General features: G+C 44.9%; 1 long non-coding RNA gene across 1 annotated transcript in view; it reads left to right on the forward strand.

The window, feature by feature from the left end:
- Positions 1-2,648, forward strand: part of LOC112077830 (uncharacterized) — a 9,226-nt gene extending 6,578 nt beyond the window's left edge. Inside the window, exons 2-3 of the long non-coding RNA XR_002895511.2 lie at positions 2,063-2,192; positions 2,500-2,648. This is a non-coding gene — a long non-coding RNA (uncharacterized lncRNA). The remainder of the gene's footprint in view (positions 1-2,062; positions 2,193-2,499) is intronic.
- Positions 2,649-6,274: the final 3,626 nt, after the last annotated feature.

Here is a 6,274-nt window from a genome sequence, read left to right on the forward strand (position 1 = left end):
GACTGTAAGAGCACGGTGGAGGGTAAAATGTGATGTGTTGAAACTGTGTATGTGTGTCTGTCTGCACGTGTCTGTAGGTGTGTGTATTGAGCTCACATGTATGTATGTGTGTTGTGGTATATGTGTGTGGGGGTATATGAGCATGCATGTGTGGTTGTGTGTGTGTGTGTGCGCCCCTACCTTCACAGTGCTCCAAACTGAATACACTCCTGAACAACTGAGTCCCTGATCATGATCATGTGTTTGGCCCTTTCTCCAGCAGAGACAGGAAACAGCGCTTAGCATAGAACCAGGTCTCGTTCCCAGCTACACACAACGACGAACAACCATGAGAGAAGGATACAAAATCATGGTCAGAGGAAAGAGATTTCCTTCTTATCCTCCTGATTCAGGATCTTCCAACTAGGATGTCTGGAAAACCTGGCTGGACATTGTGTTAGCAGAATTTCCCAACCTGTGGGGGAAGGATATACACTCAGGAGACCAAATGCAATTTGACAGGTACCCTGATCTAAACAACTTTGTACCTGGCCTGAAAACAGTTACCAGTTAAACAGCTAAAACCAGCTAAAACAAAGCTAAAACCATTAAACAACTAAGAAATAAGATGAGACGGAGGATGGAGGGATAGTTTAAGGTGTTCAACAGCCTGTTTGTGAGATATTACCCAAATGATTTGCACAGAGAAAGAGGAGATGGGAGGTTATGGAGGATCTACTTGTAGCTCAGTGAAGAGTGGGTGGTAGAGAGTTCTAGAAACTCAACAACACTCCTACAGAGATAGTCTAGTCTAGAGTGTCTTTGTGAGGGACTCATGTTGTAGTCTAATCTTAGGTGTCTCTTGTGAGGGACGTCATGTCTAGTCTAGAGTGTCTCTTGTGAAGGACGGTCATGTCTAGTCTAGTGTGCTCTTGTGAGGGACTCATGTGTAGTCTAGTCTAGAGTGTCTCTTGTGAGGACGGTCATGTGTAGTCTTAGCATGTCTCTGCTGAGGGACGGTCATGTGTAGTCTAGTCTAGAGTGCTCTTGTTGAGGACCTCATGTGTAGTCTAGTCTAGATGTCTCTTGTGAGGACGGTCATGTGTACTAGAGTGTCTCTTGTGAGGGACGGTCAATGTGTAGTCTAGCAGTCTCTTGTGAGGACGGTCATGTGTAGTCTAGTCTAGAGTGTCTCTTGTAGGAGGTCATGTGTTAGTCTAGTCTAGAGTGTCTTCTCTTTAGGCACGTCATGTGTAGTCTAGTCTACGAGTGTCTGCTTGGAGCTAACGTCCCTCACAAGAGACACTCTAGACTAGACTACACATGACGTCCCTCACAAGAGACACTCTAGACTAGACTACACATGACCGTCCCTCACAGAGACATGCTAGACTACACATGACCGTCCCTCACAAGAGACACTCTAGACTAGACTACACATGACGTCCCTCACAAGAGACACACTAGACTAGACATGACCGTCCTTCACAAGAGACACTCTAGACTAGACATGACGTCCCTCACAAGAGACACTCTAGACTAGACTACACATGACGTCCCTCACAAGAGACACTCTAGACTAGACTATCTCTGTAGGAGTGTTGTTGAGTTTCTAGAACTCTCTACCACCCACTCTTCCACTGAGCTACACAGTAGATGCCTCCATAACCTCCCCATCTCCTCTTTCTCTGTGCAAATCATTTGGGTAATATCTCACAAACAGGCTGTTGAACACCTTAAACTATCCCTCCATCCTCCCGTCTCCATCTTATTTCTTAGCTTGTTTAACTGGTTTTAGCTTGTTTTAGCTGGTTTTAGCTTGTTTAACTGGTTTTAACTGGTTTTCAGGCCAGGTACAAGTTGTTTAGATCAGGGTACCTGTCAAATTGACTTTGAGTCTCCTGAGTGTATATCCCTGTCCCCCACCAGGGTTGGGAAATTCTGCTAACACAATGTCCAGCCAGGTTTTCCAGACATCCTAGTTGGAAGATTCCCTGAATCAGGAGGGAATAAGAAGGAAATCTCTATTCCTCTGACCATGATTTTGTATCCTTCTCTCATGGTTGTCGTCCTGTGTGTGTAGCTGGGAACAGACACCTGGTTCTATGCTAAGCGCTGTTTCCTGTCTCTGCTGGAGAACACGGCCAAACACATGATCATGATCAGGGACTCAGTTGTTCAGGAGTGTATTCAGTTCCTGGAGCACTGTGAAGGTACGGGCGCACACACACACACACACACACACACAGCATGCTCACAATATACACACACACACATATACACACACACACATACATACATGTGCACGCTCACATACACACACCTACAGACACGTGCAGACAGACACACACACAGTTTCAACACACCATTTACCCTCCCACGCTCTACCTCCTTTTCGTCCCTCTCCGATCTTCTCTCCTCCTCTCTCCCCTCTCTCCTCTCTCTCCTCTCTCCTCTCTCTCCCTCTCTCCTCCCCCTCTCTCCTCTCTCTCCCCCCTCTCCCTCCCTCTCTCCCTGTAGTGTATGGTAAGACAGAGCCAGCCATGATAGAACAGCCACTGGAGGAGGACAGGATGCACATTGGAAAGAACACCGTCACCTACGAGTCACGCCTCCTCAAAGCTCTCTTCTACGAGGTCATCGGATGGAACCAGTGATGTCATACTAGAACGGAGGAAAGAACACCGTCACCTACGAGTCACGCCTCCTCAAAGCTCTCTTCTACGAGGTCATCGGATGGAACCAGTGATGTCATACTAGAACGGAACACAGCCTGTGATGTCATCGCACGGAACCCGGTGATGTCGTCGGACAGAACCAGTAGTTTACACTGAAGGCTTTTTAAAACCTGTTTTACACCCCAACCAGTTCAAATCTATCAACCTGCACCCCATCACATGAGATATTATAGTACAGTATATATGTGGCTTGTTGTTATTTTCTGCATCATCTGTTGTTTGTAAGTCGCTCTGGATAAGAGCGTCTGCTAAATGACTTAAATGTAAATGTAAATGTTCTGACTTCTGTTCAGCATATTCTGGACTCCTCGTCTCACACACAGTCACACACACAGTGGGAGAAGCCATGAGGCTTCATTCATTTCAGCGTGTTTAGTTTAGTTGAGCCTGGGCCCAGAGAGCTGTTGGCAGAGAAAAACACCTTTATTATTATTATGACACTCAACTAAAATATAAACCCAACATGCAACAGCATCAAAGATGTTACTGAGTTACAGGTCATATGAGGAAATCAGTCAATGTAACTGAATGCATTAGGCCCTAATCTATGGATTTCACCTGACTGGGAATACAGATATGCATCTGTTGGTCACAAATATCTATACTTTTTTTTTAACTAGGGTTGTGGATCAGAACACCAGTCAGTATCTGGTGGGACCATTTGCCTCATGCAGCGCAACACATCTCCTTCACATAGAGTTGATCAGGCTGTTGATTGTGGAATGTTGTGACATGGGGCTGTGCATTATCATGGCACGACAATGGGCCTCAGGATCGCGTCACGGTATCTCTGTGCATTTATATCACCATCGATAAAAATGCAATTGTGTTCGTTGTCCGTAGCTTATGCCTGCCCCATACCATAACCCCACCGCCACCATGGGGCACTCTGTTCACAACGTTGACATCAGAAAACCATTCGCTCACACAATGTCTGCCATCTGCCCGGTACAGTTGAAACCGGGATTCATCCGTGAAGAGCACACTTCTCCAGAGTGCCAGTGGTCATTGAAGGTGAGCATTTGCCCACTGAAGTCTGTTACGACGCCAAACTGCAGTCAGGTCCAGACCCTGGTGAGGATGACGAGCACGAAGAGGAGCTCTCCTGAAGCGGTTTCTGACGGTTTCTGCAGAAATTCTTCGGTTTTGCAAACCCACCGTTTTATCAGTTGTCCGGGTGGCTGGTCTCAGACGATCCTGCAGATGAAGAAGCCTGATGTGGAGGTCCTGGGCTGGCGTGGTTACACGTGGTCTGTGGTTGTGAGGCTGGTTGGACGTACTGACAAATTCTTTAAAACGACAATGGAGGCGGTTTATGATAGAAAAATGTACATTCAATTCTCTGGCAACAGCTCTGGTGGACATTCCTGCAGTCAGCATGTCAACTGCACTCTCCCTCAAACCTGAGACATCTGTGGCATTGTGTTGTTTGACAAAACTGCACATTTTAGAGTGGCCTTGCATTGTCCCTGGCACAAGGTGCACCTGTGTAATGATCAGGCTGTTTAATCAGCTTCTTGATATGCCACACCTGTCAGGTGGATGGATTATCTTGGTAAAGGAGAAATGCTCACTGACACTAACTAAACACATTTGTGCACAACATTTAAGAGAAACAAGCATTTTGTGCATATGGAAATGTCTGGGATCATTTATTTCAGCTCATGAAACATGAAACCACCACTTTCCATGCTGCGTTTATATTTTTGTTCAGTGTGTGTATATATATGTATATATTGTTATATATTATATAATATGTGTGTATATATATATATATATATATTGTTATATTATATAATGTGTGTGTGCTTGTTGTGTCTTCAAAGGAGAGTATGTCCATATGCTTATACTACAACCCCTAACACTAGTTTCACATGGAACCCTATTCCCTACATAGTGCATTACTTTTGACCAGGGCTCTATGGCACCCTATTCCCTGTATAGTGCACTACTTTTGACCAGAATCCTATGGGGTTATAGTACTAACCTGTGGTCTAGATCTGCCTGCTTCCTGTCTCTGTAGAGGCTGTACCTTCCTGAGGAGAAAGGCCTTGTCCTGGGCTCCGGTCTAAAGTTGTACACTGTATAAGAAATAGGGTGGGGGATTTTGGATGCAAACTTTGACGTTTTAGTGATTTTGTAACTTCTCTTTTACCGTTTGTTTAAAAAGATGTTCACCGTTATTTAGTCTATATTCAATTATATTTGTTTTTCTACAGAATAAAAAGAACGTGTACATGAGTATCAGAGGTTTGTGTTATCTGTCTCTGTTGGTTTGTGATTCTGGTCTCTGTGGTTTTGATTCTGTCTCTGTGGTAGTGGTTTTGTGTATTCTGTCTCTGTGGTAGTGGTTTGTGATTCTGTCTCTGTGGTTTGTCATTCTGTCTCTGTGGTGGTTTGTGATTCTGTCTCTGGTGGTTTGTGATTCTGTCTCTGTGGTTTGTGATTCTGTCTCTGTGGTAGTGGTTTGTGATTCTGTCTCTGTGGTAGTGGTTGTGATTCTGTCTCTGGTAGTGTTTGTGATTCTGTCTCTTGTGGTTTGTGATTCTTCTCTGTGGTGGTTGTGATTCTGTCTCTGTGGTTTGTGATTCTGTCTCTGTGGTTTGTTGATTCTGTCTCTGTGGTAGTGGTTTGTGATTCTGTCTCTGTGGTAGTGGTTTGTGATTCTGTCTCTGTGGTGTGGTTTGTGATTCTGTCTCGTGGTTGTGATCTGCTCTGTGGTGGTTGTGATTCTGTCTCTGTGGGTTTGTGATTCTGTCTCTGTGGTAGTGGTTTGTGATTCTGTCTCTGTGGTAGTGTTTGTATTCTGTCTCTGTGGTAGTGGTTGTGATTCTGTCTCTGTGGTAGTGGTTTGTGATTCTGTCTCTGTGGTAGTGGTTTGTGATTCTGTCTCTGTGGTTTTGTGATTCTGTTTCTGTGGTGGTTTTGTGATTCTGTCTCTGTGGTTTGTATTCTGTCTCTGTGGTTTGTGATTCTGTCTCTGTGGTAGTGGTTTGTGATTCTGTCTCGTGTGGTAGTGGTTTGTGATTCTGTCTCTGTGGTAGTGGTTTGTGATTCTGTCTCTGTGTAGTGGTTTGTGATCCTGTTCTTGTGGTAGTGGTTTGTGATCCTGTCTCTGTGGTAGTGGTTTGTGATTCTGTCTCTGTGGTAGTGGTTTGTGATTCTGTCTCTGTGGTAGTGGTTTGTGATTCTGTCCTTGTGGTAGTGGTTTGTGATTCTGTCTCTGTGGTAGTGGTTTGTGATCCTGCCTCTGTGGTAGTGGTTTGTGATTCTGTCTCTGTGGTAGTGGTTTGTGATTTGCCTCTGTGGTAGTGGTTTGTGATTCTGTCTCTGTGGTTTTGTGATTCGTCTCTGTGGTAGTGTTTGTGATTCTCTCTGTGGTAGTGGTTTGTGATTCTGTCTCTGTGGTAGTGGTTTGTGATTCTGTCTCTGTGGTAGTGGTTTGTGATTCCTGTCTCTGTGGTAGTGGTTGTGATTCTGTCTCTGTGGTTTGTGGATCCTGTCCTCTGTGGTAGTGGTTTGTGATTCTGTCTCTGTGGTAGTGAATGAAGTGGCGA

Source organism: Salvelinus sp. IW2-2015, unplaced genomic scaffold, assembly GCF_002910315.2.
Source record: "Salvelinus sp. IW2-2015 unplaced genomic scaffold, ASM291031v2 Un_scaffold4951, whole genome shotgun sequence".
Classification (NCBI taxonomy): domain Eukaryota; kingdom Metazoa; phylum Chordata; class Actinopteri; order Salmoniformes; family Salmonidae; genus Salvelinus; species Salvelinus sp. IW2-2015.